Here is a 22,029-nt window from a genome sequence, read left to right as displayed (position 1 = left end):
GACAAATGACAACAAATGACAAATGACAAAAAAATGTCATTTGAGTACATACTGCAGTACTAAAAGGAAATTTTAGTTGATTTTTTTTTTAATCACTGACAACAGCTACTCACTGAAGCTGAGACACTCGAAGATAGAAAATGATTTTTTTTTGCTTCCAGACATGTTTTCATTTGTGGGAACTATGCATCTATCCTATCGTGGGCACTGTGAAGACTTCATGGGAGGCTGTCTGAAGGCAATTAACAAATTGCCTTACTAAAAGTGGTCTCCATTTGCTTTGCTTTATTGACTGCTTCATCTGTTTCCTTAACATTTCTGCAACTTGAAACATTTCTGCTTAAGCAAAGGAAGAACTGTCTAGAGATTGAGTGCTGCAGCTCTGAAGCCAGTTGCTTATGTTTAAATCCCAACCTGACTACTTCTCTACTGTGTGATCGTATGCAGGTCACTTTTATTTCAGTTTCCCCATCTTATTGACAGAAGATTGAGATATGCCCAGCACAGTTTAAGTGCAATGTAAGTGTTAGCTATGTTAAAGGGCTAGGCTCAGGATTGCTAGGGATTAAATGATAGGTAAGACCGACACCATCTTGCCCTATGGAGGTTTCTAGCTGTAGGACTTAAGCAAATGACTTAACATGGACCTCAGTTTAATTATTTGTAATCAAGTGTTTTTCTCACAGGACTGTTACGGGAATCACACGAGATATGCCAAGGAAAATGTTTGATAGGGTGTGGTGAGTATTAAACACTGGATGTGAGCTAATACTGTACAGCAAGACAGGCAGATAATTAAACATCCTAAAAGATGCAATAGCCTATGATAAGAGAAGTTTAGGGTGTTATAGGGATCCCCACTAGGATATCTAAATTGAGTCCTGAAAAATAAGGAGTTAGTGAGAAAAAGAGGAGGAAGTGGGTTCCCAGAAGAAGAAGCCAGAGAGCTTACTGGTTTAAACAAACTAGATGTTTAATGTAGTGGAGAATGGAAACTGGGAGTTGCAGGCAGAAATCATCATTAATTGAGATATTCAGCTGTACTCAGAGCTGACATTATTCTGAGAAATAGGAGAAACGAGCAGTCATAAAATGGACTCTAGTTGGGGCTGATAAAACCAGAATGGTGTTTATTTATTCATTTATTATTATATTATGTATATTTATTATATGATTTATGTATATATGAACATATATATATTTCTATTATATATATTTATATGGTTTATATATTAATATAATTTACAATTATATTAATATATAAATATATTTTATGTTTATAGACATTTATATTTATTATATTATTCATATATTTATTTAATATATATTATTATCAATAATAATACATTATAAATGGTGTTATTTATTTACATTTTAATTTTATTTATTTATTTGGCTACACCAGGCCTTGGTTGTGGCATGTGGTCCTCATTGCAGCATGCAGGACATTTAGTTGAGTCAGGTGAACTCTTAGTTGCAGCATGTGGGATCTAGTTCCCCAACCAGGAATTGAACCTGTGTGGGAGCACAGAGTGTTAGCCACTGAACCACCAGGGAAGTCCTCAGAACGGCATTTTAGAAAGAGCCTGATGGCTGCAGACTGTATGGAATGGAGGACCAGGTCTGGAGGCAGGATGCCTGTGGGAAGCTGCCTTAGGTTCTAGGTGGCGGGAGGCACCTGGGACAGGGTAGTAACAATGGGGCAGAGAGACCTGGTGCTTCCTCAGTCCTGCCGCTCTGGGGAGAACGCCACGTCTTCAGTCTAAAGTCTGCTTTCCTATGTCGATTCCATTGTGAATGTTTCTTTGGCTCACCTGTTGCAGTGAGGGGTATTACTTGTCCTCCAGAAACTTCCTCCAACATCCTGCCATAGCAACAAGCTGGAGGAGAGTTTGCCAGCTTTGGTGGTATGACTGCTGATTGTCTCCCACAGAGAAAACAATTCTTAGTCAAATATTACTTGAGGCTCCTTGTCATTTGTTTGACGCACGGCCACCTGGAGCTGCCCCCAGGTATGTCATATGACCAGAGAGCTGCCAAGATGATTAGGATTACAGTTTTCCATCTAGAAAGTTAATATTTACCTCACCAGGAGGAGAAATGCAACTGCTTCCTCGTATAATAAAATAATGATTTACAAACTTCTTCACCACCTGACCATACTCTACCCAACTATTTATAAACAATTCCTTGGAAATGACTTAGGTGTTGGGCAGTGGGGAGGATAAATTAGCTCTGTCATGAAAGCCCAACCCACCCTAATCACCTAATGTGCCATCAGAGTTCAATGTGATCCCATACAGAGGTTGTGAGTTGTGATAAGATAACGCTTCATGTGTGCATGCTCGGTTGAGTCCAACTCTTTGTGAGTCCATGGACTGTGACCTGACAGGGTGTTCTGTCCATGAGATTCTGCAGGCAAGCATACTGGAGTGGGTTGCCATTTCCTCTTCCAGGGGATCTTCCCCACCCAGGAATCGAACCCTCGTCTTCCGTGTTGACAGGTGAACTCTTTGCCATTGAGTCACCTGAGAAGTGAGCAGTAACTATCTAATCAAATGAAGAAAAAATGCCATTTTAGAGGTCATTGGCATCACTGTGTTTCTCCTAAAGTATTATGGTACTTGTGTAATAGGTTAGTTTTGTGGTTTTTGCTTCTGTTGTCATCTTTGCTAAGTAGAAGCCCTGACTGGAATAGCCTCAAGCAAAATTGGGGTTTCAGTGGTAAAGAATCCAACTGCCAATGCAGGAGACAAAACAGATATGGTTTTGATTCCTGAGTCAGGAAGATCCCCTGGAGTAGGAAACGGTAACCCAATCCAGTATTCTTGCTTGGGAAATCCCATGAACAGAGGAGCCTTGTGGGCTGTAGTCCATGGGGGTCACAAAAAAAAATCAGACTTGACCTAGCAACTAAACAAGAAGCACAATTGTAAGAGTGGTGAATTTTCCATTTTTTACCACTCTTTGCTTTCCTAACCTTCAATGCCTTCACCTGATACTCTTTTGACAGCAAGAAAATGGATTAACTAGTTTACAATAAGACTTTAGTATGTGTGTCTTAGTATAAGGTGAACCCAATCCCAGGGAAGCAAAGGTAATCTCAGACTAAGGGAGCCTGAGAAAATTGGTGAGAAACATGAATTTAGGGTCATGAGGATATAGAAGGAAGTGTAAGCCTGTATCAGTTCAACTGAATTGTTTTTATTCCATTGCTAAATCATGTCTGGCTCTTTGCAACCCCATGAATAGTGGCATACGAGACAGGCTCCTCTGTCCTTCACCATCTCCTGGAGTTTGCTCAAATTCACGTCCAAGTTCAACTGAGATCAAGGTCCAGTCTGAGAGCCATGGACCTCAAGTCTTCCTCTCTTCCTCTCTTCTATGCAACTTTAACTTCTAACTTCACAAACTCTCCAACTCCCTAACTTCAAATCTTTAACTACTATAATGAAACAGGAGGAAAGCAGGCAGGGCACAACCTTTGAAAGAATGACACAACCCAAGGACACAACACAAACCGATTGGAACCAAATGAGTTCCCATTAGAACCAAATGGGTCCAAGATGGCAGACAAGTCAACTTCCATTAGACATTGAGGCTCAGTTCAGTTCAGTTCAGTTGCTCAGCTATGTCAGACTCTTTGCGACCCCACGGACTGCAGCACACCAGGCCTCCCTGTCCATCACCAACTCCTGGAGCTTACTCAAACTCATGTCCATTGAGTCGGTGATGCCATCCAACCATCTCGTCCTCATTATAACACAGCAGCAAGCTAAGCAACACACCCGCAGGCTGGCATCATGACAGTTCCAAGGCTGACCATCAGAGATCCAAAGGTGGGTACTGGCCACTTCCCCGAAATTGTTGGAATAATCCTCCCACTTATCAGCCCATGAAATTACCCAGCCTATGAAAGCTAACCACACTGCATTTCGAGGCCACTCTCGCCTTCTGAGATAGCCCATGCTCTGTTTGTAGAGTGTGCTGTTGTGTAGTCACTAGGTTGTATCCCACTCTTTTGCGATCCCATGGACTGTAGCCCACCAGGCTCCTCAGTTCATGGAACTTTGTAGACAAGAATACTGGAGTGGGTTGCCATGCCCTCCTCCAGGGGATCTTCCTGATCCAGGGACTGAACCTGCGTCTCCTGCCTTGAAGGCGAATTCTTTACCACTGGGCCACCTGGGAAGTCTGTGGAGTGTGTTTCTCCCTAAATAAATCCACTTCTTCTCTATTACTTTGTCTCTCACAGAATTCTTCCGGTGATGAGACCTCAAAACCTGAGCTTCATTAGGTCTTGAAACCAGGTGTGTTTTCTTAGTTGGAAGACCACGGGTTTTGGTCGGATTCAAGTCCCAATCTGAGGTGAATGCTTTCAATACTGTAGCATGCTTCACACCATGGTACTTATGCAGAATTTTCCTTGGCCAGAAATACTTTAATCATATCACTTGGACTGTGCCCACTCCAAAATAATAAGCATTTATATAAATCCCTCTATAAAAACAGTGGTCTCAAACCTACATTTCAAGTTCATGGAAACTTCAGTCTTAATCCCTTTTCGCAACCTCAGCCATTCCTGGATTTGTGCATGCATACTTAGTCATTTCATTATATCTAACTCTTTGCGACCCTATGAACTGTAGCCTGCCAGGCTCTTTTGTCTATGGAGATTCTCCAGGCAAGAATACTGGAGTGGGTTGCCATTTCCTCCTCCAGGGATTCTTCCCGACCCAGGTATCAAACCCACATCTCCTGCATTGGCAGGCAGATTCCTTACAACTGAGCCACTTGGGAAGTATAGCTTTAGAACCTCTCTAATATAACCTGAATTCCATTCACTGAAGTAAATTTATTAGGTTTCTCTTTTATCTAGACAGTATTCTAGACCAGATGTTTTTCATCTTTGACTGTAGACTGGAATCATTGATAGACCTTTAAAAGTACTATATTTGGAAGCCACCAAAAAATTCCAATTTAATTGGTTCAAGGTGTATCAGGAATTTCTAAAGCTCTCTAGGTGATTCTAATCCACAGATAAGCACCTTTGATCCAAGTACAGGAGATACAGAGATAAACAAGACAAATAAGACAGAACTCTAACAAGCTCAAATCCTATCCCTCCTTCGATTACCAGCTGCCGCAACTCTCTTGCTAGCTTATCTTTTCTACTATTCTTTCTCTTCCAGGTCCTGGTCCTAACACTATCTCTTCTCAAGCACCCAGGTGTCCTGGCTCCGCCTTGTGAAACATAACTCTGCTGATTAGCTTCATCACAGATTTGTGGCTCCTTTCCCAGTCTGACTCTCAACACTGGCAAAATTTTTACTTATCTTTTGGCAGTCTCACTTCTGATAGCGGATATTTCGAATCTTTATTTTCCTCTTAAAACCCCATGTCAAGATTCTATCTCTTTCACTCTCAGCAGGTGATTCAACCTTTTTTTTAACAAAGGAAATAGTAGCTAGAGTAGTGAACTCCCTCAGCATCCTTCCTTCCCACCTGAACAGTGCATTACTTTTCTCCCTCTTGTATCTATAATTTCTCTCTGCAACCAGATCCTTCTCTGTTATTTGTGAATGTCCTCAAGCATCTGCCTATTAATCCTCCTTAGAATCAGTCTATTTGCTCTCTCTCCCTTCGTTCACTGACCTGTATGTCTGGAAAGAATTCTCTACGCTCACAGCCTCCACCTCCATTTCTCCACTTTGTCCTCCTGAACTGCAATTTGACTTCCACTTCCATCACTCTATGGCAGTGCTTTCCAAACTTCTCCATGTCATGGCAACCAGAGAAAATTCCCGTATTTGTTTGGTATCCTGAACGCAGCCTCAAGATCACTCTAGCTGCTCCTGGCCGTGTCAGGCACTAACGGGGCTTGGTGGTCAGCTCACTTACATTGTTCATGCCTCACTAACCTACCTTGGCATACCAGATGGGAGAGTCTGCTCCACTGAAACTGCTTTGGCCAAGGACACCAGTGACCTCACTGACAAATGCAGTGCCTGCCTCTCTGTCCTCATCTGATCTATAGCAGTTTATTGATCATGGAGGTTCTATTTAAAATGACCAAGATAGTGTGGAATTGGAGGCCAGGAAGTAGGTTAGAGATGAGAAGAGCAGGCTACTTTCCTTTCACTGCTTTCTTGGTCAAAGCCCAGTTGTTTAGGAGAATCAACAGGCAATGCTTGGGACCACAACTGGAGAGTAGCCCCTACTCGCTGCAACTAGAGAAGGCCTGCATGCAGCAACAAAGACCCAGCACAGCCAAAATAAAAAAAATAAATAAAAATTAAAAAAAAAAAGCAGGCAGTGCTTTGGAATCCAACGTCAGATTATGTGCTGTGTGGCATGCAGATCTCAGTTCCCCACCCAGGGATTAAACCTGTGCCCCCTGCAATGAAAGTGTGGGGTCTTAACATTGGCCACCAGGGAAGTCCATGGGGCCCCAGAGTCTTAACTGAGTAAGCAATTGGTAAACTGAGGCACTTGAGAATCATTTTGTGTATTACTGTACCCCTAGGATGCTTTCACAAATCAATTCTAATTAATCAAGATCCTGAGCATGGACTATCTGCATATTTCTGAGGACAGGTCATTTAGGGAGTCCTTGCGTTACAAACCTCAGGGCGGTTTCTGTTGTGTGTGTGGTTTAACTTGGGATTGTCCATGGCATCCATGCATGACTGCTTATCGTACCTTTGTGTTGGCCCATCTTTTATACCACTTGGCCCTTACTATTAAGGTAAGTTTGGCCTAACAAAAGAGCCTGTTCCCACCAAAAAAGCAGGGGTAAAATGTGAACAACTTGGCTACATTTAAGCTGTATGGTAGTTGGTGTGTTGGGAGGGCTTTGGGAGACAGACTGGTTAAGTGAGATTCTCAGGTCATTTGTTTCTTCAGTTTGCCCAATTATGCCTCTTTCCAACCAGGTGGAGGATGCTGGAGTTCATTGTCTTAGAAATAACTTATCATAAACCCACCTGCACAGACTCCCAAAGCTTTGTAGGGATTTGTGCTTGCTATTCCCTATTTGCCTTCCCAGATACACTCTCATTCATCTCAGCTCTGGACACTAAACCTTTCCCTATAGCATCATCTGGGCTTCATCACCCTTCAGCTTTGGGTTGGGGTCAGTCATGGGCAGGTCATCTGAGGACGGGAGCAGAGCTGTCTTTTCTCTGGTGCTGGAAACATCTTTCTTTTTTTTCCCTCTTCAGCCTTAGAGTTGGTAATGATTTCCCAGAGTCCCTCGGAGCTTCATCATGTCTTGCTCTATCTTTGTACTGGCCTTTCTGACTATGGGAAGATCCCCTGGCAGTTCAGACGGTAAAAAAAAAAAATCCACTCACAATGCGGGAGACCTGGGTTCAATCCCCGGGTTGAGAAGATCCCCTGGTAGGGGAACAGCTACCCACTCTAGTATTCTTGCCTGGAGAATTCCATGGACTATATAGTCCACAGGGTCACAAAAAGTCAGACACGACTGAGTGAATTTCACATTTTTCTTTTTCTCTGACTATACCATGTCTAACTAGTCCCTTCATTAAACTCTTTGTAGTTAAGCATTTTGGGGTACATCATCTTTTTCTTGCCAAGACCCTGCCAACTACAAACTGGTGCTTGCCAAGGGCATTTGCCATCTGCCTCTGCAGCAATTGAATCCCGTGCCGCTGCAGCTGCTCACCCTCGACACGCCCTGCAAAGGAGTTCAGGGTGGAGACTGAGGCACTCTGTGTGCCAGGGAAACTGGTGGAACAGGTCCTTAGATGGTTAGATATTTTCAGGGACTGATTTCATAATCCAATCCTTGCATCTCCTCATATCTAGAAAAGCACTAAAGCCTGGTGATATCAGCTCTTTGTGACTAGCAGAAAACCTTCTGTAAAATGAGTGCTTGATTGCACTGAACACCCCCCATCACCAAAATCTTATATATTGACGTTCCCCCACTACCTCTTTGGAGCAGTCTCTCAGAGCTCTCTGAGGGGCTGTCTCCTGGGCTGCAGTCCTCATTTTGCCCCAAATCAAACTTAATTCACAACTCTTGTGCTAAGTCTCTTCCGTCATGTCCGACTCTTTGTGACTCTATGGACTGTAGCCCGCCAGGCTCCTCTGTCTGGGGGATTCTCTAGGCAAGAATACTGGACTGGGTTGCTATGCCCTCCTCCAGGGGATCTTCCTGATCTAGGGATGGAACCCACATCTCCTGTGTCTCCTGCATTGGCAGGAGGTTCTTTACTGATAACGCCACCTGGGAAGTCCCACAACTCTCATGTTGTGTATCTGTTTTTTAGTTGACAACCCTAACTATATGAAGACATGTATAGCCAAATGCCTACGGTTCAGCAATTCAGTGAATATAACTACTATTGTTATTTTACATTTTTTCTCTTGATTTTTCCTATTAATTATCTTTGACTTTAATTCCCTAGCATGTTTCAAAGGGTATTTGAAATCTCCTAGAGATGGAGGGGCATTGGAAAGCCAGGAGCTATTTGCCCTGGTAGATACAGTTAAAGTGGGTCCTAAATAGCACGGCAGCTTCCCAGGTAGCTTAGCAATAAAGAATCCGCCTGCCAGTGCAGGAGACGAGAGTTCAGTCCCTGGAAACATCCCCTGGAGTCCCTGGGGAGTTCAGTCCCTGGGAAGATCCCCTGGAGGAGAAAATGGCAACCCACTCCTGTTTCTTGCCTGGGAAATCCCATGGACAGAGGAGCCTTGCAGGCTATATAGTCCATTGGGTCATAAAGAGTCGGACATGACTGAATGAGCATGCATGCAAACAACATGGCATGTCACCCATGAGTTGACAACCTTTGAAAACAAATGTGAAATAAATATATTAAGATTTAGGTTATTTCCAGGTGAAATATGATCACATTTTGATAAATTTAACTCTAATGTGTTTTCCCAACTGTATTGAGAACATTTTGAAACAAGCAATAGAGGCTATACTTTTGTCTCCCTTAAAAAACTCAGTCTTTTTTCTGTAGTAAATACTACAGTACTACATGGTCTACAGTTGGTTGAGCCTGCAGATACAAGGAACCTAGGAAATAGAGAGCCAACTACCAACTGTAGTTGGATTTTCTAAATATTTATTTATTGATTTACTTGGCTGCACCGGTCAAGTTGCATCTCATGGGACCTTCAATTTTCATTGCTGCATGTGGGGTCTTTAGCTGTGGCATTTGAACTCTTAGTTGTGGCATGGGGAATCTAGTTCCCTGACCTGGGAGCAAGCTGAGGCCCCCTGCATTGGTAGCACTGAGTCTTAGGACCACCAGAGAAGTCACTGTATTTGGATTTTCAACTGTGGGGAGGGTTGACATCCCTGACCCTCTAATTGTCTCAACTGTGTAATGAAGGAAACCAGACTAGAGGAAGAGAGAGTTAAAAGAAGGACACAATTAATTTATGAGACCTAGCTTAGCAAGTGCAAGGGCAGCAGAGAATGAAGAATGCTAGCTTGTGTAGGTAGGGGTGATATAAGGACAAGAAATTAAATGGAAAACAATGTTTTAAAGTCACAAAATAAAACAGAAAAATGGTTTTTAGAAACTATTAGAAGCACTCACCTTCTTCTGAATCTTAAAGCATTTGATATTAAATACTGAGCACAGAGCCATCATAATTTAAGAGAATGTTTTAAAGAGATAATAAATGAGTTAATGATATGAAAGTACTCTGGATTGTTTTCAGCAGCAACATCAGTATAAAAGCAAGATGTTAAGTCATGTTAAATTTATAGATTGCACATATGATAGATACTCTAATGGCCACTATCTGAGAACACACCTAAGATTAGAAGGGTTGAAGAAACTGGGAAGTCAAAGATTTTTGCCTATTATTGCTCATCTTCTACATCTTTCTCCCTGACAATATTTAACTACTAGAAAGTTATAAAGATGATGACTGATATAGTGTATATTACATGTTTGAGGTTGTTGACTGAATACCTTTATACAGGAAGCACAACAAGATACAGTTATTACTTACAGTTATATCCTTAAAGAAAGGCTTGGATAAACAGGCAGACTTTGTACCTTTCTTGCTTCCCTGATAGCTCGGTTTTTAAAGGATCTGCCTGCAATGCAGGAGAACCTAGTTTGATTCCTGGGTCAGGAAGATCCGCTGGAGAAGGAATAGGCTACCCACTCCAGTATTCTTGGGCTTCCCTTGTGGCCCAGCTGGTAAAGAATCCGCCTACAATGAGGGAGACCTGGGTTCTATCCCTGGGTTGGGAACATCCCCTGGAGAAGGGAAAGGCTACCCATTCCAGTATTCTGGCCTAGAGAATTCCACAGACTGTATAGTCCATGGGGTCACAGAGAGTTGGACGTGACTGAGTGACTTTCGCTCTCACTTTCATTAAACATTTTAGTTTGAGCTACCAGCTGAAAAGTCAGGGCTGTGTAGGGTTACCATGTCCTTCAGCAATATCATCCTCCTTCACATTTTAAATTGGGGGAAATGTCTGTTTTAATTTGTGATTCAAGTCCCATCCATTTAATCATTTTCGGTGCCCTAATAAGCTCTATGGAGGAAGATGTGTGTGTGTGTGTATGTGTGTGCACATTCTAACTGAGATATAACCAGGGAAACAACTGGAGATCCAGCTAATGAAGAAGTGAGTGTGGCCTGGGAGGCTAGCCGGAGAGAGTCATTTTCCTGATATGGGCGCCAGTCTGTGAAGTCCAGTCTTTAGTTTGATAGGCTTGAAATTCAACTTTGCTAGAATAGCAAGGTGACTGACTTTCTAGGTACTGACTGACAAAAATTATGTCAGAGAACGCTTTAACCAGAATATCACTATTAAACTCATTAGTGAATTCCCTTTCTTTTGGTTAGAGTCTAGACCCATGACTGTTAAACAGGGGAGGAGGCTGGAAGTGGAGAGGTGGGGGATAACCCCTCCAGTGTCTCCAGGGAATCTGGTGAAGCCTACTTAAACTTTCCCTGGGCTTCCCAGGTGGCATTAGCAGTAAAGAGCCCGTCGCCCAATGCGGAGATTCTCGGAACTGTATCTGCCATTTCTCATGGGGTCCCAACACTTACCCCTTTATCATGGAATTGAGAGTCAGACAGTAGAAGCAAGGCAATCTCAACATTAGCCAGTCAAGAATATACGCAGACCCCAGAGGTTAGACCAGCCCTTCTTGTTAAAGTACTGTATTTCAACCAACCAGATCCCCCCGAATGATGGCTGTTCCTGGTACTATTCTCTCCAGCCCAGTCAATTTACTGCTCCATCCACAGTTGTATACTCACTTGATTGACTTATGGCTTCTTTTCTTAGTCAGCAGAGGCTGCCCGCTCTCGTCCCTGCAACCTCCACCCCTACTGGAACACTTTCTCTCTTCCCCCAAAAAGAGTTGTTTAGCGTTTTAAACTGATTTTCTCCTGCCTATTCCCCAAATATGGCCATGATTTGTCATTCATTAGCAGGTGCATGTGAGAGCAGGTGGTGAGGGGAACGTTAGTGGTTTGGGGATCCTTAGGGAGGGCGAGTGGAGGATCAGGGATCCTCACAGTAGTCTGGCCTCTGAATGAAACAGCTGCCATAAAATGAAACCATTTGCACTAAGATGAATCTCTTCTTGATGCACCTCCTGAGCTTTATAATGCTAAATAAGTATGTCTCCATTTGAGCCTTGAGTTACATTACTATTTACCCACTTTCTATTTACCTTGACTTTGGCAAAGAATCAGGCTATCAGCTCCCAAAAAAGGTAGGGTTAGGTTTAGGGAGAAAATTTCCCCCTTCCTACTGACATACCTATTCCATCTTCATACATCTATTTCCATAATGCTCTGTGATTTTGTTCCCCTGCTCTCCCGAACTCTTCCCATCACTCCCTAACCTTCTCTTATATCCTCTGAAATCCCTACTTTAGGATCACAAACTCTCCTATATGCTCAATTGCATCTCTGAATATTTCCTATAATTTTTGTCTTAACTGAAATCAGAGGACACACTTTGTCTGCAGCCGGTCAAGGATGTCTGACGACCTTCTCTGTGTCCTTGAAGCTGAAAGGTAAAGTCTTCATCCCTTTGATTTCTAGAGCTACTTCTGGACCAAGATTATACCAGGCTCTTGTGAAACTCCCCACTCCTTTGAGGCATTCATGTCCTCTGTACTGCCCTCTTCCTCTCCTCCTTCCAACCCATCATTGTTGGTTTGGCACCTGCTTTACCATCTTCTTCCCTACCTCTAGTCTGGTCATCATTCTGAGTAACTTTAGCATCCACGAGAATTACTCTTCCAATGCCCTGAACTCTGAAGTGACTTCATTCTCTTCCCTTCCTTCCCTACATCCTCACCCATCCACTCACAGCCACATCCTACATCCACGCCCTGCCATTGCCGCAAACAGCTCAGATAAATGGTTCATCACCTGATCTCTGTACTTCCAAAGTCTTCCATCTATTAGCCCTAGTTCACCCGTTCTGCAGTGTGTCCAAGATCTCTAGGCTATTGACCCATCAGCTCTTCTCTTTGTCTCCCTGACCATCTTTTATTTCCTCGTCCCTCATTTCATTGACACGACCCCGGGTACTACTCTCTCTCTCCTTTGCCTGCCTGCTCCATCACTACCTCCGTTCTCTGTGTCCTGCCCAGGGGGCTGAGTGCTGCCAGAAAAAGTCACTCTTGGTATCACTATGGCCCCAACTTCAGTTCAATCTTCAGTGCCGTCTGTCAGATTTAGAGTTTTTCTAATCAGTCCATGTTCTTGCTCTCCAGCATGGCTATTTCAAACTGTTCTTATTCTTTCTAAAACTTCCCCCCTCTTCCACTTCTTATTCGCAGTTAATGATGTCACTTTGTGCTCAGCAGAATGGGTCCCCCGATGATAGCCATGCCCTAATCCCCAGAACTTGTGAATATGTTACATCGCATGGCAAAACTGTCCCCATTTCCTTTTATTCTTATTCCTTTTCTTTTATTTATTCTCTTTCTTTTTTCTATTGGGCTTCAGTGATTTCCACAATTCTGTTTTCCAACTCACTGATACATTCCTCTGCATCATTTAATCTTCTCTTGATTCCTTCTAGTTTATGTTTCATTTCAGTTATTATAGTCTTTATTTGTTGTTCTTCTTTATATTTTAATTAAGATTAGGGGCCTACAATAGAAAAAGTATCCTTAATTATGCAGATGGGCCTGATTTAATCACATGAGTCCTTCAAAACAGAATTTTCTCCAACTGAGGCAAAGAGATGTGGCAGATAGAGATGTAAGCAAGAGTCCAATTGTGGGAAGGATTCAACAAGCTGTGACTGGCTCTGGGACAGATGCCTTTGCTGCCATAGGCATCAGATGCCCCCCACCCTGACCCCCATTGCTCCCAGCTGACAGCCTGCAGGGAAATAAAAACCTTTGTTCTGCAACCAGGAAAAAACTAGATTCTGCTAGCGACCTGAAGGAGTTTGGAAGTCTGCCGCTGCTGATAAGAGCCCAGAGAGCCACACCTTGATTTCAGCCTTGCAGCAGAGAAACCAGCAGACCTATAGAACTGTGAGTTAATACAGTTGTGTTATTTCAGACTAGTAAGTTTGTGCTAATTTGTTACAGCAACAACAGAAGACTAATATACCTCATAACTCACAGAAAAATGGAAGCAGCTGAAGGGGTGATTTCAACTTTCCACAGTCTACGAGCATAACTGTGTCATTCCCGCACTCCTCTTTTTTTCTTTCCCCCTTGTGTTGGTCTAGCTGTTCTTTCTCATGCCTCAGGCCGTCCCTTCCATCTGTGCTCTGGATACCTCTTGACTCCTCCTGAATGTTGACTATTTATCCTCCCCCCTCTTTACAGACTCTTTCCTGTCAGCCTTCAGTGATGTTTTCCTTACCTCAGAAAGAAACTATAACTTATAGTCAGTCCTCATTTTTTTCCCCAACCCAGGTTGTATTTTATAAATTTATTCTGGTAATGCTTTAGCATCCCTTATAGATCGGCCCTCCAGGAAGCCAACTCCCTGACCCACTGCTGAACTCAACTCTTTCTCATTCCCATTCAACCAGGATTCCACTGCACCAGAACATAACCAAACCCTCTGGTTACAACTAACAAAGACCTCTATGTTACCAAATCCAATGGACCTTTACATCTTTATTTTACCTGCTCTCTCAGGAGAATTTGATATAGATGGCCATTCAACTTTCCTCAAAAATTCTTTCCATTGTCTTCTTGGATACAGACCTGGATGCCTGTTGCCTTTTCCAGGTTAGGGAAGTATTCAGCTGTTATGTCTTCAAATATGTTCTCAGTCCTTACCTCTCTTTCTCCTCTTTCTGGGACTTTTTTTTTTTCCATTTATTTTTATTAGTTGGAGGCTAATTACGTTACAATATTGTAGTGGTTCTTGCCATACATTGACATGAATCAGCCATGGAGTTACATGTGTTCCCCATCCCGATCCCCCCTCCCACCTCCCTCCCCATCCCATCCCTCTGGGTCTTCCCATTGTACCGGCCCTGAGCACTTGTCTCATGCATCCAACCTGGGCTGGTGATCTGTTTCACCCTTGATGGTATACTTGTTTCAATGCTGTTCTCTCAGAACATCCCACCCTTGCCTTCTCCCAGAGTCCCAAAGTCTGTTCTGTACATCTGTGTCTCTTTTTCTGTTTTGCATATAGGGTTATCGTTACCATCTTTTTAAATTCTATATATATGCATTAGTATACTGTATTGGTCTTTATCTTTCTGGCTTACTTCACTCTGTATAATGGGCTCCAGTTTCATCCATCTCATTAGAACTGATTCAAATGAATTCTTTTTAATGGCTGAGTAATATTCCATGGTGTATATGTACCACAGCTTCCTTATCCATTCTTCTGCTGATGGGCATCTAGGTTGCTTCCATGTCCTGGCTATTATAAACAGTGCTACGATGAACATTGGGATACACGTGTCTCTTTCAGATCTGGTTTCCCAGGAGTGGGATTGCTGGGTCATATGGCAGTTCTATTTCCAGTTTTTTAAGGAATCTCCACACTGTTCTCCATAGTGGCTGTACTAGTTTGCATTCCTTTCTGGGACTCTTATAATGCAAATGTTACTGTGTTTGATGTTGTCCCATGTGTGCTCAGCTGATTCAGTCATGTCTAACTCTTTGCGACCTCATGGACCAAAGCCTGCCAGGCTCCTCTGTCCATGGGATTTTCCCAGCAAGAATACTGGAGTGGGTTATCATGCCCTCCTGCAGGTGATCTTCCCAACACAGGGACTGAACCTGCATCTCCTGTGTCTCCTGCATTGGCAGGTGTATTGTTTTACCTCTGAGTCGTTGGGGAAGCCTGCAGAAGTCTCTTAAACTGTCTTCATTTCTTTTTGTTCTTTTTCCTTTTTCCTCTTCAGCTTCAGCGATTTCCAAAACTCTGTTTTCCAGCTGGCTGTTACAGCCTCTGTGTCATTTAATCTACTCTTGATTCCTTCTAATTTTTCATTTCAGTTATTATATCCTTTATCTCTTGTTCTTTGTTATATTTTCTCTTTGTTAAAATCTCCTAATTTCTCATTCTGCTCATACATTACTTTGTACTCTTTATCAATTAGGTTGACTATCTCCATGCCACTTAATTCTTCTTTTGGGACTTTATCTTGTTCTTTCATTTGGAGCAATTGTCCTCTGTCAGCTCATTTTCCAAGTTGCTGGTATGTGGAGCTGGGTCCTAGGGTCTCTAGCTATAAGGCTCTGGATTCTCCAAACCTGGTTTCAGTCTGTTGATTCAGTCTGACTGGTTGGGTTGGATCCTGGGGCTGCTGGCTAAAAGGTCCAAGGTGTCCCAGAGCTGGGGTCATGGCCGGGACCTGGGAGTTTCTGGGCCTGGTGTCTGGATGCTTGTGTGTTGAATGGGTCCCGAAAAGGCAAACTGTAGGGATGCATTGGTCCTGGGGTGAGTGACTGCCTGCTTCTGTGTGGGGTTGGGACCAAGAGATTCCGGGACTGGTCACCCACCAGCGTGTGGGTCTTGACTGTACCATGACTCCACTCTTCCTACTCACCTCATTGTGGTTTCTTTTTTTACATTTTTAGTTGTACAAGATCTTTTCTGATATTTCTAATCAATAGTTGAGCTCTAAATATTTGTAATTTTGTTATGCCCATGAGAGGAGGTGAACTCAGGGTCTTCCTACTCCACCATCTTCACCAAGGGCGCCTATGACTTTCTTATCTACATACTGACTATTCTCAAATTTATATCTGCAGTTCTTGGCTCTTTGAGTTCTAGACGACTGTTATCAGCTGCCCACCTGACATCTCCAATCATACATCTCATATCTCAAGGTCATCATGTTTAAATAAAATTCATCATCCTCCTTTACAAACCTGTTCCTGTCTTGGCATTCTTTGTCTTGGTAAAAGGTACTACCATCCATCCAGCAAGTACTCAAGCAAACAAAAAAAGTAGTAGTTGTCTTTGGCTCATTCCTTATATACAATTGATTTGCAAATTTTGTCCACTATACTTCACATCTGCTCTACTTTTTACATTCCCATCACTCCTTTCCTAAGGCAGACCACTGCCATTTCTCACCTGGACTACTGCAAAGATGCTCATTACTGTCCCTGCTCTCTCTCCATTTTCCTCTAGTCCAGAAATAGCAAGGATAGTAGTTAATAAGATGTGGCAAATAGTACATTTCATTTACTTTTCTGAATACCTAAACCATTTCCTTTAATATAGAACATCTGTATAAATACATATAGTATAGTATTACTAAGTCTAAAAAAAATAGCCCAAGGTAAACAAAAATATTAGAATAAATTGCTCCCTAATCAAGAGACTACCAGATTTCAGAGAGTACAAGCTCAGTGCACATGCATACATGCACAAGCATATATATATGTACGTATGTATATATACAGGCATACTTCCCCGACACTAAAAGAATAATCTTGAGGAAAGAACATATGCTATAGTGCTACATTTTTAAAAAATCAGAATTAGAATCATTTCTATGATGTTTGTTGAAATTATCTTAAGATGTGGAAATCTAAGGGAAGCAGGCTGAACATGAAAATGTTAATAGTGTTTATATTTTTTCTTCATTTTCCAATTGCTCCAATATGATACTATTACTTCATATTTTTAAAAATAAAGTTTAAAATACAAGTTTTAAAAACCAAAGTAAGAGTATTGTTACATCAAGACAGGTATATCAATGTGGATACAATTTATGGAATAGTGGCCAAAAGCATGAACTTTGGGATTGGAAGACCCTGGTTTTAAGCCCCAGTGATGCCACTTATTTGAATGTGATTTCTGGACAATGACGATCTTTCTTTTCTTTGGTTACCTCATATGTAGAGGGCACTATGAGTACCTATCTCAGATTGTTGCTTAAATTATTAAATGAGATATTATAGATAAAGCAATTTGCATAGCCCCTGGCATATAACAAGTATTCAGTAAATGGTAGGTAATTGCTCTTTGGGTGGGCTTGGCACAGAGTAAGTATCTGAAACTCCAAATTCAGAGAGTGATCAGCCTTAATCTCTTGTTGTTCTGGGTGTTACTGTTTCTCCAACTAGACAGTAAGCTTCCTTATGTCTTGGATTCGTATTACTGCCTTCTTGGCTGTAATACTGCTTATGCTGTTGTCTTTAATTTCAAAAGTAGTATGGCTGATTGAAAACTAGCCCAGAAATGCTAGTTTCCTCCTCACATGCTTCCCTTCTTTACAGTTGCCCTCAGTATCTGCAGAGTGTTTGCTTCAGGACCCTGATGGATACCAAAATCCATGGATGCTAAAATCCTTTATACTAAATGGCAAAGATGTTGCATGCAACCTATGCGTACTCTCCTGTATAGTTTAAATCTAGATTACTTATATTAATAGAATCTAATTCAATGTAAATGTTCTCTAAATAATTGCTAGCACTGCAAATTAAAATTTTGCTTTTTGGAATTTCCTAGACATTTTTTCTGAGTATTTCCAATCTGCAATTGGTTGAATTGGAGGCTACAGATACAAAGAGCTGACTGTATCTCTTTGCAAGAGGTAATATGTACTTTGGTTCTGGATATTTTGAGGATAAGGTATATTTGTTTGATTTATTAAAAATAGTGCATCTGTGTGTGTCTGTGTGTGTGTGAGAGAGAGTGTATTTCCCATCATTGTATTGTTCTTGTATTTTTCACTTAACAAGGACAGTTTTCTAAGTCAGAGCCTATGAAACTATTTTTTTTTTCTGTTGCCTATACAGTATGTCATAACATGGGATTACTTCACTATTAGTTTGTTCACTAAAGCTTGTTCATTCACTTATTTCGCTCATTGAATAATTATAGGCCAGGCACTGGATCCTGGGAAAATTATAAACAGTACTGCTATAAATATCTTTATATAATTAAAAAAAAATTTACTTAATTATTTGGCTGGACTGGGTCTTAGTTGTGGCATGTGGGATCTAGTTCCCTGACCAGGGATTTAACTCTGGCATTGCGAGCATGGAGTCAGCCACTGGACCACCAGGGACGTCCCCACCCAGATGTAATTTTTTTAAAGAAGAAGACTTTCCCATTGCTGAGTCATATATTTAGAAGCTGCACATGGTGATTTTTAGATAAACAATGTGGGCACAAAGTGAGAACTCAATAAATATTTGTTGCTTGAGTCAATGACTTAGGCACATCCAGAGTAGGAGTTATTATAAGAGCAGATAAGTACTACAGATATGTATGTTTTCCTAACTTAATCAGTATGTCTTATCATACCAAAGAAATATCTGTAAAACTTGATTTATAGTATGTACTAGTTTAGAAAAAATAATTGACAGGAACACAACTGCTAGCTCTGTCTCTCCTTTAGAGCATTCAGCATTATTGGTTTTGTAAGGTGATTAAATCAAGGACTTAGTAAACTTTGACTTACTATATGAACAACAAGGTTCAGTTGAAAAAAAATCGCTCTTTCTGTGAGATGGTCAAGTCAATGCTTTTCAAAACACAGAAATTAAGATGAATAAATTACTTTCTCATATGGTTTTTAAAATTTTTATTTATTTTTGTCTTCTTTTATTTATTTATTAGGACTTCCTTGCTTTGCATGGGCTTTCTCTAGTTGCAAAAAGTCAGGCTTACTCTTTCTTGCTGTGTGCCAGCTTCTCATTGCAATTACTTCTCTTGTTGCAGAATACCCGCTCTAGGCTTCCAGGCTTCAGTTAAGTTGCATCACTCAGGTTCACACTTAGTTGCGGTGTGAGGGCTCTAGGGCATGCGGTCTTAGATGCTCTGAGGCATGTGGAATCTTCCCAGACCAGGGATCAAACCCGTATCCCCTGCAATGGCAGGTGGATTCTTATTCACTGTTTCACCCTGGAAGTCCTCTCATATGTTGATAATGTTGTTGTTGTTCAGTTGCTAAGTCATATCCAACTCTTTGCAACTCCATGGACTATAGCACACACAGGGAGGTGTGGGCCTCCCTGACCCACACCATCTCCCAGAGTTCACCCAAGTTCATGTCATTGATCGGTGATGCCATCCAACCATCTCATCCTCTGCTGCCCTCTTCTCCTTTTGCCTTCGATCTTTCCCAATATCAGGTCTTTTCCAATGAGCTGACTCTTCACATCAGGTGGCCAAAGTATTGGAGCTTCAGCTTCCAATGAGTATTCAGGACTGATTTCTCTTAGGATTGACTGGTTTGATTTCCTTGCAGTCCAAAGGATGCTCAAGAGTCTTCTTCATCACCACAGTTTGAAAGCATCAATTCTTCGGTGCTCAGCCTTCTTTATCGTACAACTCTCACATCAGTACATGACTACTGGAAAGACCATAGCTTTGACTAGATGGACCTTTATTGGCAAAGTGATGTCTTTGTTTCTTAATACTCTGTCTAGGTCTGTCATAGCATTCCTTCCAAGAGGAAAGTGTCTTCTAATTTCATGGCTGCAGTCACCATCTGCAGTGATTTTGGAGCCCAAGAAGAGAAAATGTATCATTGCTTCCACTTTTTCCCTTTCTATTTGCCATGAAGTGATGGGACCAAATGCAATGATATTAGTTTTTTGAATGTTGAGTTTGAAGTCAGCTTTTTCACTTTCCTCCTTAACTTTTCATCAAGAAGCTCTTTAGTTCTTCTTCACCTTCTGCCATTAGAGTGGTGTCTGCATATTGGAGGTTGTTGATATTTCTCCCAGCAATCCTGATTATAGCTTGTGATTCATCCAGCCAGGCAGTTTGCATGATGTACTCTGCATATAAGTTAAATAAATAGGGTGACAATATATATCATACAGCCTTGCATGAAAATGTTCCTTTGATTTCTCTAATTTTCTTGAAGAGATCTCTAGTCTTTCCTATTCTATTGTTTTCCTTATTTCTTAGCATTGTTCACTGAAGAAGGCCTTCTTATCTCTTCTTGCTATTCTCTGGAACTCTGCATTCAGTTTGGTATATCTTTTCCTTTCTCCCTTGCTTTTTGTTTCTCTTCTTTTCTCAGCTATTTGTAAAGCTTCCTCAGAAAAGCACTTTGCCTTCTTGCATTTCTTCTTCTTTGGGATGGGTTTGTTCACTGTCTTATGCACAATATTACAAGCCTCTATCCATAACTCTTCAGGCACTCTGTCTACCAAATCTCATCTACTGAATATATTGGTCACCTCCACTGTATACTCATTAGGGATTTGATTTAGGTCATACCTGAATGGGCTGGTCGTTTTCCCCAATTTCTTTAGTTTAAGCCTGAATTTTGTGATAAGAAGTTGATGATCTGAGCCACAGTTGGCTCCAGGTCTTGTGTTTGCTGACTGTTTAGAGCTTCTCCATCTTCACCTACAAAGAATGTAATCAATCTGATTTTGGTAATGACCATTTAGTGATGTCCATGTGTAGAGTCCTTTCTTGTGTTGTTGGAAAAGGGTGTTTGCTATGACCAGTACATTCTCTCAGCAAAACTGTTAGCCTTTGCCCTGCTTCATTTTGTACTCCAAGGACAAACTTGACTGTTACTCCAGGTATCTCTCGACACCCTGCTTCTGCATTTCAATCTCCTATGATGAAAAGGACATCTTTTTTTTATATTAGTTCCAGAAGGTCTTGTAGGTCTTCACAGAACTGCTCAACTTCTGCTTCTTCGGCATCAGTGGTTGCGGCATAGACTTGGATTACTGTGATATTGAATGGTTTGCCTTGGAAATGAATTGAGATCATTCTGTCATTTTTGAGATTGCATCCAAGTACTACATTTCAGACTCTTCTGTTGACTATGAGGGCTATTCCATTTCTTCTATGGGATTCTTGCCCACAGCAGTAGCTATAATGGTCATCTGAATTAAATTAGCCCATTTTGGTCCATTTTAGTTCACTGATTCCTAAAATGTTGATGTTCACTCTTGCCATTTCCTGCGTGACCATGTCCAATTTACCTTGATTCATGGACTTAACATTCCAGATTCCTATGCTGTATTGTTCTTTATAGCATCGGATTTTACCTTCATCACCAGACACATCCACAACTGAGCGTCACTTCCACTTTGGCCCAGCCACTTCATTCTTTCTGGAGCTGTTAGTATCTGCCCTCCACTCTTCTCCAGTAGCACACTGGACACTGTCTGACCTGTGGGCCTCTTCTTCTTTTTGCCTTTTTATACTGCCCACAGGGTTCTTATGGCAAGAATACTGGAGGGGTTTGCCATTGCCTCCTCCAGTGGACCATGTTTTGTCAGAACTGTCTACTATGACCCGTGTGTCTTGGGTGGCCCTGCATGGCATGGCTCATAACTTCACTGAGTTATGCAAGCACCTTCACCACAGCAAGGTACTCCCAGGCTTGATAGTTACATCACTTGGTAGTCGTGGTGTGAGGGCTCTAGGGCATGCGGGCTTCAGTAGTTGTGGCATGCGGGCTTTGTTGCTCTGAGGCATGTGTAATCTTCCTGGACCAGGGATCAAACCCATGTCCCCTGCATTGGCAGGTGCATTTTTATCCACTGTTCCATCAGGGAAGTCCTTTCATATGTTGATAAAGAGTATAATGGAAAAACTTCATGGAACTCTATCACA

The sequence above is a fragment of the Muntiacus reevesi genome, chromosome 16 (genome assembly GCF_963930625.1).
Source record: "Muntiacus reevesi chromosome 16, mMunRee1.1, whole genome shotgun sequence".
NCBI lineage: Eukaryota > Metazoa > Chordata > Mammalia > Artiodactyla > Cervidae > Muntiacus > Muntiacus reevesi.
This window is presented reverse-complemented; position numbering follows the sequence as displayed.